General features: G+C 31.5%; 1 protein-coding gene across 1 annotated transcript in view; it reads right to left on the bottom strand.

Annotated features, from left to right (window-relative positions):
* Positions 1-11,723, bottom strand: part of LOC142236641 (uncharacterized) — a 100,320-nt gene extending 88,597 nt beyond the window's left edge. The window contains exons 1-2 of the mRNA XM_075307907.1: positions 11,494-11,723; positions 11,041-11,108 (exon numbers count right to left, since the gene is read on the bottom strand). The gene's annotated coding sequence lies outside the window, so the exon portion shown is untranslated. The remainder of the gene's footprint in view (positions 1-11,040; positions 11,109-11,493) is intronic.
* Positions 11,724-14,432: the final 2,709 nt, after the last annotated feature.

The following is a 14,432-nucleotide window of genomic DNA, read 5'->3' as shown; positions in this document are numbered from 1 at the left end:
ATTTGGAAACCGCTCCGCTCCCGCTCCGCTCCGGATTTTAGAAATGCCGCTCCCGCTCCGCTCCCGCTCCGGCAAAAAAAGGGCTTGCTCCGCTCCGCTCCACGCTCCGCTCCGCTCCGCTCCGGATCCCTGCCTTATTCACTATATAATGGTGTGGAGAATATACAGATTTCGCATCATATACAGAGTTCCTCATAAGAAAAATCTACTAGAAATTTTACTAAAGCATCGAAAAATTCTCCGAATTCTACAAATATGTAATCATTAATTCTAAACCATTAATTATGGTATCAATAAAATGTATCGACAATAGCAATTTATCTGTGTGTTTTCCAAGAAACGAAAGAATTTAAAAGATCTTGTAACGTCAATGTCATCTTTTAGTTCGATGTCAAGTTCGTTGTCTAAGTCTTTTGTTTTCGTATTCCCTCCGCTGTAGCATCTTCAAAAAGAAATCATAAAAATTTAAAACAATACTCACAAATGCAATGGAATCTTCGAATAAATTCATTAAAGTACCTACACCAACCGACACTGCCAACTATGGAGCTGACATTAAAACCATCCATGAAACTGTGATGTTTTATCAATAATACTAGTAAAACAACAGCTTCCAGCGCCCATAAAAATAGCAATAGCCTTGGACAACTAGTTTCTTGGTTTTGTGAGATTTTAACTTGGTTTGTTTTTTACAAGACGGATGCAACAAGAGAAGCCACCACTATTACAACCAAAAGAAGAAAAACAACGTGCAAAAAAAAAAAAGTTTCTTTACTATGAAAACCTTTTGCCGCGTACAGGTATAATACAAACAACAGCAACAACAACTCTCCAACAATATTACAACCATTTATTGGCAGATGCTATTGTGCCGATAAAATGGGAAAAAATAATGTGCCAGAGATCATCAGCTACTATGAAATGCTCATAAAGAAGTTAACGATGATGGTGATGATGATGACGGTGACGATGATGTTTTGTTGTGCTATACCACAATCATCGATGGCATTTCATACCGGACGTTTAGTTTGAAGTGGGAAGTAAGACAGCTTGAACTGAAAAAAATTGAATAGATGGGTAAACGACTTTTAAGGTCAGCTAATGAAGGGGTTTGGGGAGAGGGTGATTGGAGGAATTACATCGGGCCAACAATAGCAACTTTTGGCAAGTAGCTGTTCAATATATATAACCCCTCCCCCCTCTACGATAAAAGAAACAAGCTTACAAATTTTTGTTTTTTCTGTTTTTTTTTTTTTTGGTAAAGTTGGAGGGAAAATGGAAAGCTGGTAAAACGGGTTGACCAAGGAATTACATTGGCAAATATTTTGTTAAATCAAAATAATAAACGTTTTTGGGTATATTGTCAAAATCCATGCTGAAATATTGCCAAGTCGTTATGGACTTTGAACGAAATTAGATTTTATCTATTGGGTCACACTGGGTCTATGAAAAATGAAAAATTTTTATAAAGCATAGCTGGTTTCATATTTCATGAAATATAATTCTATATCATTTTGTTGTAATCATAATTTCGTCCAGATTTGTTGGCTAAAAAGTAGAGATTTTAAAAATGGGGTATTCAACTGTATGAGGGTTGACATCTGCCAACTGACAACTCTATTTTGACAGTGGATTAACTCAACTATAGAGCATCAATTAATTTAATTAAATTTTTGGCGATGAAGCTCCATCAAGGACCAGTGTTTATCGATGAATAAAGTGAATTCAACAAAGATCGTTGTTCACTCCAAGACAAATTTCGTGAATTTGAGTTAGATTATGTTAGGTATACACTCAAAAAAAGTGAACCCCATATTTCACTAAAGCTGATTTAATTCAATTTAAATTCATGGAATTTTTACGTTTTAAGAAAGTTTCCATGAAGTTAATAATTTGTTTGCGTACGTTAGTTAAAATAACTAAAATACAGGAAAATATTATACACAAATGAAGCATAAAGGTTAACTAAATTCGGGTCTCCCACAAAATAGTTCAGAATTTCTTAAAATTTGTAAATTTTACCAGTAAAGAGCCCACTATGAACTTCGTACGGTACTACACACAAAAAAAAATTTTTCTGATTCAATTACGAAATGAATTGATCCAATTAATTATTTAATTGATATGTCTTCAATCACGAAAATGATAGTATCAATCACAGTTTTAATTGGGCAAAGAAAAAATTCTTGATTAAACAATTAATTGATTTCATTCATTAGCAAATTTCAATTATTTTTTTAATTGATTCAATTAAAAATTTAATTGATGTTGATCGCAAAACTCAATTAATTTTTTAATTACAAAGAGGAACTATTTTCAATTACTTTCGGAATTCAATTAAAAATTTAATTGATGTTGATCGCAAAACTCAATTAATTTTTTAATTACAAAGAGGAACTATTTTCAATTACTTTCTGAATTGGCTTAGAGTTTTTATTTGGATTAACAATTTACTGTTTGAAATACATTTTTAATTAAAAATTTTAAAAATGTTCATCACTTTTTTTAACTGGCATAACAGGTTGTCTGATAAGTCCCCGGTCTGACACATAGAAGGCGTCGCTAGTATTAAATGCATATTGTTTTTATATAGTACCAACCTTCAATGATTCGTGTCAAAATTTGACGTTTGTAAGTCAATTAGTTTGTGAGATAGAGCGTCTTTTGTGAAGCAACTTTTGTTATTGTGAAAAAATGGAGAAAAAAGGAATTTCGTGTTTTGATAAAATACTGTTTCTGAAGGGAAAAATACGGTGGAAGCAAAAACTTGGATTGATAATGAGTTTCCGGACTCTGCCGCAGGGAAATCAGCAATGATTGAGTGGTGAAATGAGCATGGAGGACGGTGAACGCAGTGGACGCCCGAAAGAGGTGGTTACCGACGAAAACATCAAAAAAATCCACAAAATCATTTTGAATGACCGTAAAAAGAAGTTGATCGAGATAACAGAGGCATTAAAAATATCAAAGAACGTGTTGGTCATATCATATATCAATATTTGGATATGCGGAAGCTCTGTGCAAAATGGGTGCCACGCGAGCTCACATTTGACCAAAAACAACAACGTGTTGATGACTCTGAGCGGTATTTGCAGCTGTTAACTCTTAATACACCCGAGTTTTTCCTTCGATATGTGACAATGGATGAAACATGGCTCCATCACTACACTCCTGAATCCAATCGACAGTCGGCTGAGTGGAGAGCGACCGGTGAACCGTCTTCGAAGCGTGGAAAGACTCAAAAGTCCGCTGGCAAAGTAATGGCCTCTGGTTTTTGGGATGCGTATGGAATAATTTTTATCGATTATCTTGAGAAGGGAAAAACCATCAACAGTGACTATTATATGGCGTTATTGGAGCGTTTGAAGGTCGAAATAGCGGCAAAACGGCCCCATATTAAGAAGAAAAAAGTGTTGTTCCACCAAGACAACGCACCGTGCCACCGTGTCATTGAGAACGATGGCAAAAATTCATGAATTGGGCTTCGAATTGCTTCCCCACCCACCGTATTCTCCAGATCTGGCCCCCAGCGAGTTTTTCTTGTTCTCAGACCTCAAAAGGATGCTCGCAGGGAAAAAATTTGGCTGCAATGAAGAGGTGATCGCCGAAACTGAAGCCGTTTTGAGACAAAACCGAAGGAATACTACCAAAATGGTATCAAAAAATTGGAAGGTCGTTATAATCGTTGTATCGCTCTTGAAGGGAACTATGTTGAATAATAAAAACGAATTTTGTCAAAAAAAAAATGTGTTTTTCTTTGTTAGACCGGGGACTTATCAGCCAACCTGTTATAACTACTAAATAGGGAAACCAAAAAGTCTGCGTTCAGTCAAACAAAATTGTATAAAACATTTAAAATATATAAACGAATGTTAATATTTGTTTCGTTGTTTTAGAACTTCATAGCATTTAACAATTTTTCTGTTTCCTCCGCTGTTATTTTGGGCCACTCCATTTGCATAGTACTGCTAACGCTTCCTTGCAGGAAATATTAACTATGTTGCCGTATCCTTTTCTCCAGTAGGTCCCGCAGGTGCTCTATTAGGATAAAATCAGGTGATTGTGGGGGTATTTTAAGCTGTCTTGGGACATTATATAGAAGCCAAAGTCCTGCGATCTCTGCAGTATGCTTTGGATCGTTATCCTGCTGGAACCAAAACGTCTCTGCTAAGTCAAGTACGATATTTCGGCACTTTGACGACAATTTGACGTACATTTATTCAATATATACAAAAATTGATTTCGTCTGAAAATACAACTTTCCAGAATTCTGGGGGCTTGTTTATGTATTTATGAGCAAATTCTATGCGTTTTTGTTTGTTCACAAACGATATGTATGGTTTTCGACGGGCAACCCTACAATGGTATCCAGCTTTTTTGCAATACTTTTCTGGCTGTTTCTGCAGAAATACTTTTTGTAAATGACACTTTAACATTTTCCATAATTTTGGAAGAGGTTATCCAGGGATTAGCCTTCGCCATATTAATAATTTTATGCACTTCCCTTATTGATAATAGTTTCGGGCAAACAGACCTGCACTTTGGTGTTAAAATTCCGGTTTCTTTAAAATTATATATAACTCTTTGTACAAATGAATATGATCTACTTACAGTTTTACCAATATTTCGAAAATTTTTGCCTTCTTTTCATAATGTAATTATTATTTTTCTTTCGTCGACGCTAATTTCTTTACCCTTTATTTAAATTTTTTAATTTTTCTACTTTTGTGAGTTAAATGAGGAAACGATCTCGCAAATCAAACTTAATAACTAAAAAATGTAACGATTCAATTTCATTTCATTTCATTTCATTTCATTTATTTAACAATTAGTAATACAAAGCCTTTCATAGGCCAATATATATATATTACTTAGCAAGAATACCTGAATACAAAACAAAATTCTTAACTGAATATAAAAATAACTAATTAAAATTATAATATATCTAACTTAAATGATTTAAATAAAATCAAGTACCAAAATACATTATAAGTTGTTTTCTTTTTTCTGCACTCTTAACAAATTTTTGTAACAGTATTCAATTTGTCGGCTCCCCAGCCTAACTATAAATTAGCAGTATTAAAAATGTAAAAAATAAATAAATAATATTAGTCCCGCACGAGGTAGACATATACAAATAGACCAAGAGAAGTTTCAATGTGGCAAGATCGAATCCATATATAGTGCATCAGTTTCAACCGAAAGGAGTTATTACACTGTGAAAATATTCGCAACTGAAGCGGTAACCCATTCCAACAACGTATAATTCTCACTTGAAAAGATTTAGCAAAAATACTTCTCCTAATACGGGGAACAAATAGCTGTGGATTCCTAGACGAGCGCGAAAAGGAGAAGGAAGAGCGTAAAGATACAGGCCTAGAGCAATATATAACCTTATAAAATAAAATCAGATTCCGATAGTCAACAAAATTGCGAAAAGAGAGACCAAGAAAACGCCTTACGAACCCAGAAATAGAATCCCTCCTTCGAACATTGTAAATAAAGCGCACAATCACATTCACAGTTCGTCTTAACTTCGCAAAAAGTTGTCCAGAGCAGCCTGAGATAACTTCAAGACCATAAAGAACTGGAGACATTAAGAGCGATTGAGCCAATTTGAGTCTGACATTGAGTGGTAAAAATAAATTCGATGAAGAAATCCTACGCAATGTAGACCAGATCCTACCAGACAGAACATCAATATGGAATTGAAACGAGAGCTCCGAGTCAAGTACAACACCCAAACAACGATGCCTATCAACAAATTCAATGCGTTCACATCCAAGGAACAAATTGGGTAATTGAGGGAGCCCCCTATTCGACCCAAACATTAAGGCTTTAGCCTTAGCCACATTAACCAACAAATCATTCATCAATGCCCAATGTCTAAAACGATCCAACACGGCATTAATCTCAATCTCAAAGTTCTCAATAGAAGAACCACAACCGCTAAACAACAAGAAAACGTCATCCGCGAAAACGAACGTTCTACACACCCTAGAATCAGTGTAGCAGTGGATACCATTAATATACAGGATGAATAAGAGTGGGCCCAAGACCGAACCCTGAGGTATACCAGAAGCAAGCGGAAGAATGCTAGATTCTGCACCATTCATAGCAACAAATTGTTCCCTATTTCTCAAATATGAATAAATAAGCTTACACGCCGATAACGAAAATCCAAACTGCCCACCAAGTTTAGCAACTAATCTAGCATAACTCACGGAGTCGAAGGCCTTAGATAGATCAAGAGAAACAAGAGAGCTCGAACAACCATTGTTAATATCTGTGCGGACATGATCCGTCAGTGACAAGAGCAGATGCGTAGTATTTAGACCTTGGCGGAACGCATATTGAGACTCATGAATAAGATTAGAAGTAGCCATAAGTATCTGCCCCTTCATAATATGCTCAACAATTTTAGAAATTGCAATTTAAATAGATATAGTGAACCCAGACTTTTTGGAAGCAGTTTGCACTCGTTGATTCGATTACGTGGCACTGTTATTAATGTGAGAACAAGAATATGCATTTTGTCGTATATTTATGAACTAACGGATGCAAATAATAAATTCACCATAAACATTTTGTGCTTTGTTATAACAATAGAATTCTTTGTTATAACCGTGGTGCAATGGATAGCATGCCCATATTATAAAATAACGTTGGCTGTATATACTTGTTTTGTTTCAAATTGTTTAAAAACAGTTTAAGAATAAGAAGAAATGGTACAAAATGGTCCCTTTTTCCTTTTTAAGATTGTGTCTCGAAATATATATAAAACTTTCTGCTTCACTGTACGAACCATGAGATTAGGGTTTTCTTTTTCCTGGACTTTTTTCATTCCCGGGAATTTTTTTCGAATTTCCCGGGATCCCGGTCAAAAGGAAACAAATTTTGATGTGGCATACATTTAGATAGTTGAATAAATTAGAAATCGCCTAAAGCTATCGTTATAAGGCGCTGTCTGGACAATGGACAATATATAATGTTGATCTGTTACATGAGCCATAAATCATACTAAAATACAAAATATTTTGTAAAACAAAGTAGAACACTATTAATATAATGGGATTTTTGTAACATTAAAAAACTGTTTGGAAATGAAAGAAACTTATTTCGATTTCACTATTATTCACACTCATTCACATTATACTTCCAAACTCCACTTTAACTAGATATCAACTGCAATTTGCCTTATAAATAAGCGATTTAAAATCCACTTTTAATAGATTTTGCGCCTAATGTGAATGAGATATAAATTTGAAGTTAAAGAAACTATCTTAATAAAGGTTGGAATTTTCATATTTCATAAAAACATCCTTGTACTCGTAATAATTATGAAATTATGCAATTGCAAACGTATGTCACATAAGTTGAAATGTGTTTTTGTTTATAAATTTGGTCAAAATCGGTTGTTCGATGGGGGAAATATACGCACAAAGGCTAAAGTTTTACTCCAAAAATTCTGAAATATTGCGCAGAGAGTAAAATTATAAAATTGTATTCGATGGGGGAAATATGGTTAGAGTCCAATTGACTTCATATTTGACATAGAGAGTAGATTTAAAATTCTATTTAAATATGCCGAATTTTATCCATATCGGGTCAGATTTAATTAAATAAGGCAAGTATAGACATAATACCAACATGTTACATATAATTTCAATAATGATTTATTCATAATGTAGTCATATCCTACACACCGCAATTACATACTATCCACGGAATCTGTTAAAATTAAGTTAATCCGCCGACTGCTATAAATGTCGTTCGATTTGGTCAAATGTTGTCCAAATACCCACAAGTCACCACCTATTTTGCCGAAATTCAGTCCATTTCGTCACTGCTAAGTAAAAAATTGTAAAAATGCCTCAAATTTACTTATACCTCTCAGGGATGGAAACACACAATTTTTAAGAAAGTACAAAAAAGGTACTTTTTTGAGCGGAAAAGTATTTTTCACTAAATTTTAACAAAAATTCCATTGGAAGATTATTCTCAAGAGCTCCCTTAAATTTAATTTTAAAGAAAATAAAATTTTGTTTGCCAACTCCTAAATTTTAAATATTTTCTTTTTTTAGTCTTATATTTGCTTACAAAGACTACCGTAGTATTGTAATCGCGGCTGCCACAGCTCTACTTTATGGTACTACATACATTTTCTCTGGATAAAAAAAAAAAAAAAAACAAATTTTTGACAAAATTTTCTATAGAAATAAAATTTTGACAAAATTTTCTATAAAAATAAAATTTTGACAAAATTTTCTAAAGAAATAAAATTTTAACAAAATTTTCTATAAAAATAAAAATTTAACAAAATGTTCTATAAAAATAAAAATAAAATTTTCTATAGAAATAAAATTTTGACAAAATTTTCTATAGAAATAAAATGTTGACAAAATTTTCTATAGAAAAAAAATTTTTGTTTTTGATCTCAGCTTAAAGTCATGCATTGACTAAACTACAAGTGTAGCTTAACCAACAGAGGAAAAGTATGCTTGTCAAATTTATTTGGGCAAAGCCCTATAGACTGCAAGATGGTTGGATGTACAGCTGTTTCGGAATTACCACATTCCTCATCAGCATCCTCTACTTGCAGCAAAACTATCAACCAATTATCAGAATAAGTTCGGGTAATTCACTCAACCCAACGTGAAATACACTTGAACCGTCCGAAAAAGGGTTTAATAGTCGGCTACTGCCTAAACAAATTTGCAACCATATCTCTTTTCCTTTGCCAAACTCAAATCATCGATTTGTATTTAGTTGGACGGTTCAAGTGTATTTCACGTCTATAGAAATAAAATTTTGACAAAATTTTCTATAGAAATAAAATTTTGACAAAATTTTCGATAGAAATAAAATTTTGACAAAATTTCCTATAGAAATAAATTTTTGACAAAATTTTCTATAGAAATAAAATTTTGACAAATTTTCTATAGAAATAAAATTTTGACAAAATTTTCTATAGAAATAAAATTTTGACAAAATTTTCTATAGAAATAAAATTTTGACAAATTTTTCTAAAGAAATAAATTTTTGACAAAATTTTCTATAGAAATAAAATTTTGACAAAATTTCTATAGAAATAACATTTTGACAAAATTTTCTATAGAAATAAAATTTTCTATAGAAATAAAATTTTGACAAAATTTTCTATAGAAATACAATTTTGACAAAATTTTCTATAGAAATAAAATTTTGACAAAATTTTCTATAGAAATAAAATTTTGACAAAATTTCCTATAGAAATACAATTTTGACAAAATTTCCTATAGAAATACAATTTTGATATAATTTCCTATAGAAATACAATTTTGACAATATTTTCTTATCTAGATAGTGTTCGTGTGGAAGCGTAATATAGAATCACGTGCTTTTTCGACTAAAACACTATTGAAATTCAAGCAAAAAATAAAATTTTGACAAAATTTTCTATAGAAAGAAAATTTTGACAAATTTTTCTATAAAAATAAAACTTTGACAAAATTTTCTATAGAAAGAAAATTTTGACAAATTTTTCTATAAAAATAAAACTTTGACAAAATTTTCTATAGAAATAAAATTTTGACAAAATTTTCGATAGAAATAAAATTTTGACAAAATTTCCTATAGAAATAAATTTTTGACAAAATTTTCTAAAGAAATAAAATTTTGACAAATTTTCTATAGAAATAAAATTTTGACAAAATTTTCTATAGAAATAAAATTTTGACAAAATTTTCTATAGAAATAAAATTTTGACAAAATTTTCTATAGAAATAAAATTTTGACAAAATTTTCTATAGAAATAAAATTTTGACAAAATTTCCTAAAGAAATAAATTTTTGACAAAATTTTCTATATAAATAAAATTTTGACAAAATTTCTATAGAAATAAAATTTTGACAAAATTTTCTATAGAAATAAAATTTTCTATGGAAATAAAATTTTGATAAAATTTTCTATGGAAATACAATTTTGACAAAATTTTCTATAGAAATAAAATTTTGACAAAATTTTCTATAGAAATACAATTTTGATATAATTTCCTATAGAAATACAATTTTGACAATATTTTCTTATCTAGATAGTGTTCGTGTGGAAGCGTAATATAGAATCACGTGCTTTTTCGACTAAAACACTATTGAAATTCAAGCAAATCGTATTTGTGACTATGGCTTTTACAATATCGAGATCTTCTCCCCGCATGAACTTGTCTGCTTTGCCAAATTTGTAAAAGACTAATAAGTTTGTTAAAAACTTTCTTAAAATATTAAAATATTTTGTCAAAACTGTAGTACCATATATCTGATATCGACTCAAAAATGACTACACAAAAGTTACTAAATCATTCGCGTGGGTACTACGGTACTGACCAGTGTGAAAAAGTATTGACAAAAGTACTATAGTACTGCAATTTCCATCCCTGATACATCTAATTCATATGTATTTCCGGATAAATCATAAAGCTTTTGCAAAATTTTTATTTTTTTTGCAGAAGCTTTAGATTTTAATATTTCTCATATTTTTTGTTCTGCTTCGTTCCAGGACACTAGTCGGTTTCAATTCCAAGTCTAGAGATTTTGTGGAAGTTTAAAAACATTGTCCAAATCGCTTCAGATTGAAATATATGTATATGGGATAAAGCTATATGAAGCACCCAAGGATTTTGAAGGATTTGAGATGGTGTCGAAAAATCAGATCTACAAAGTGTAATATAGTCGGCCCCACCCGACTTTAGACTTTTCTTACTTGTTTAAACTCCGCTTCGACTGTTACACAGTAAAAATACTATTGACAATAGCTTAGAATAATAATCATCTAAATTTCCCAACATTCCGAACATGTTTAAAAAACATTGTAAAATCTTTGACAGTGTATTTCTAATACGACAAACATTGTTCTTTGTCTTAGATTATTTTTAGCGCTTTTTTTGTTTTAATTTATGGGAATAATATTCGAGTGAGAACAAGTTTCTGCTATGTTTGTTTAAGGCAATATTTCTTTTAAAGCTGAGAGCTTTGTTGAGATATGGGTTTCTTTTCTTCCACTTACCTTGAGATTTGTTAGGTTTTCAGCAGCAGTGTTGTTTCCGATATCAAAAGAAACAGGAAGAACTTTAACTAAAAATCAGACAAAACACACGTTTAGGAATAATTCGAATAATAATATTAAATATTTAAATTTTTTGTTTGTATTATTTTTATATTTCAATATTTTTTGCTATTTAAATTATGGTTTCAATAAATTTATGCTGAACTCATTTGATATTTGCACTTTATTTCATTAATCAAAATTTTCACTAGAAATCCCCATTTTTTTGGATTTGTTTTCGCCCCCTTTTTTATTGTTGAAGTCAACAAAGATAATTAATTTATTTATTTTCTTTTACTATTATTGCTATTTCTTCTCCATTTTTGTGTGTTATATTTCTTTGCAATTGCATCCACAATCTTAGGTAGACAAGGCAAAATAGAGTAGCATTGTAATATAGATAATTTCTATTACCGAGAAGCAGACGCGTCACGAAAGTTGACTTGATTGTTTTAAGACACAAAAATGCAGACAAACAAGTCTCTTTCTTCGTCTGGGCTATTCAGAACCAAACCAAAACAAGACTTAATACAAATACATTTAGCCAAACAATCTAGCCAGGTATTAGTAGCTGAGCACAAGTTACACAGTAAGCCCGTTGATTTATCCGTTATATGATATCCAAACGTACACCACGTACCACAGTCTCGCGACAACTGAAACTTTAATGTTACCACCAAGCATCATTTGGAGCACATGGTAGAGTGTGAGCGTGCGTGAGTGTTGGCTGCCATACAATGGCTGAGTATAAGCATTGTACTCTTTTATTCTTTGAAGCGATATCTAAACCACTTGGTTAAAGCGCCAGAGCAAGCAGGTGTTAAAAATCTCACGAGTTAGTCTTTTGACCATAATAAAAACGTGTTTATGGTGCATAAAAAGAGTTAGAGAGAGAGAGAGAGGGGTGATTATGCTCTTCGAATTTGTACTAAAATTTTGGAGAATGTACTAAAAGAGGGTTTAATTGTAAGCTTAGTGTTTTGGTTTTATGAATGATTTGCAAGCATGCACAAAATTTAGATATTTTCTCAGGTTTGTTGCTTAAGCCTTTCGTTTCTATTTGGAGTAATTTAATGATTTAAAATATCAATATTTTTATATTGATATTTTAAATTGTGTTGTAATTTAATTTTAGTACACTAGAGTCTAAATAAATTTTAACGAAATAGTTTCTTGAATCCATATTTGCTGATAAACAAAGGCGAGTTTGTTGCTTAAGTCTTTTGTTTACATTCCATGTGATACTATTTACCATTATCTGAAAAGATAATTCATTATTGCATTAACAGATATGGATACAAAGTCAATGTCTACCACATTAGCTTCTATTTTCGGCCTTTTCATATGGTATAAGATGATCATTTCGTTTCCTCATTGGATAAGCCAATGGTTGGTGTTGTCTTTATAGATCAATGTTTGCATGGGGGTGAAACTGTGAATTTTGTTTTTGTAACATCGAATCGAAATACCTGTATGTGACGATATAGAGTATCCCCCATATTCATAAAAGTTAACGTACACTTTAAACCTACTATTACCATATAAATTCATTCGATAAACTATCAGTAAATTATTATGAATATCGGTATATAAATATATTTCATCAAGATCAATTATTTTAATAAGACTAATATTTAATATTTTTGACAAATCCACACAGAAAAAAATATTATGCAATGTTTTCTATTAAAACTTTAATTTAATTTTTGAAAATATTCAACTAAAAACTTAATTGATTCAACTAATATTTTAATAAAAACAAAAATCAATCTCAAAAAAGAAAAAAATAATAATATTTTTCATCAAGGCGATATTCTAAGATACACAAAAAAATCACTAAAGTTTGCAAATTAAAACTTTAAGTGAATTTAAAAAAATACAATCAAAAATTTAATTGATTCAACAAATTTTTTTATTAAAACCAAAAATCACTCACAAAACTTAATTATATCAATTAATTTCGTGATCGAAGACAATTTTTTTTCTGTATAAAATTGACATTGCATGTTTGACAAAAATATAAAAACGGGGTTAGGTATATATATGAAGTCTTCACATTAATTGAATGTGCCGAAGAAATCAAAAATATTTTGTGTTTTTTTATACCCTCCACCAAAGGATGGGGGGTATATTAACTTTTTCATTCCGTTTATAACACATCGAAATATTGTTCTAGGACCCCTTAAAGTATATATATTCAGAGCCGTGGTGACATTCTGAGTCCATCTAAGCATGTCCGTCTGTTGAAATCACGCTAACTTCCAAACGAAACAAGCTATCGACTTGATGATGGCACAAGTAGTTGTTATTGATGTAGGTCAGATGGTATTGCAAATGGGCCATATCGGTTCACTTTTACGTATAGCCCCCATAGAAACGGACCCCCAGATTTGGTTTGCGGAGCCTCTAAGAGATGCATATTTCATCCGATCTGGTGCATGGTGTAAGTATAGGGTCTCCAACAAACACGCAAAAATTGGTCCACATCGGTCCATAATTATATATAGCCCCCATATAAACCGAACCTCAGATTTGGCTTACGGAGCCTCAAAGAGATTGTAATTTCATCCGATATTGCTTAAATGTGGTACATGGTGTAAGTATATGGTCTCCAACAAACATGCAAATTTAGTCCACATTGGTCCATAATTATATATAGACCCCATAAAACCGATGGCCAGATTTGGCTTGCGGAGCCTCTAAGAGAAGCAAATTTCATCCGATCCGGTTGAAATTTGCTACGTGGTGTTAGTATATGGTCTCTAACAACCATGCCAGAATTGGTCCATATCGGTCCATAATTATATATAGCCCTTATATAAACCTATCCCCAGATTTGACCTCCGGAGCCTCTTGTAGGATCAAAATTCATCCGATCCGATTGAAATTTGGTACATTTCGCTAGTGTATGGCCGATAACAACCATGCCTAAATTGGTGCGTATCGATCTATATTATATAAAGCCCCCAAATAAACCGATCCCCAATCAGAGAAAAATCACGATTGCCACTCGAGCCAAAAATAATCTACCAAAATTTTATTGCCGTAGAAAATTTTGTCAAAATTCTATAGAATTTTGACAAAAGAAAATTTTGTCAAAATTTTATTTCTATAGAAAATTTTGTCAACAGTTTATGTCTTTATGACATTTTGTCAAAATATAATTTCTATAGAAAATTTTGTCAAAATATAATTTCTATAGAAAATTTGTTGTTTAATAAAAAAAAAAATACTTTGTTATGATTTATTTTTTGAATTTGATATATCAACTTTTCATGGTTTTGTTTCGTACCATATCATTACCAGTGTTTTTGGAAAATTCCAAATATTTCATTCTAAGTTCATAGAAGTGT

This window comes from Haematobia irritans, chromosome 1, assembly GCF_050003625.1.
Source record: "Haematobia irritans isolate KBUSLIRL chromosome 1, ASM5000362v1, whole genome shotgun sequence".
NCBI lineage: Eukaryota > Metazoa > Arthropoda > Insecta > Diptera > Muscidae > Haematobia > Haematobia irritans.
This window is presented reverse-complemented; position numbering and strand designations above follow the sequence as displayed.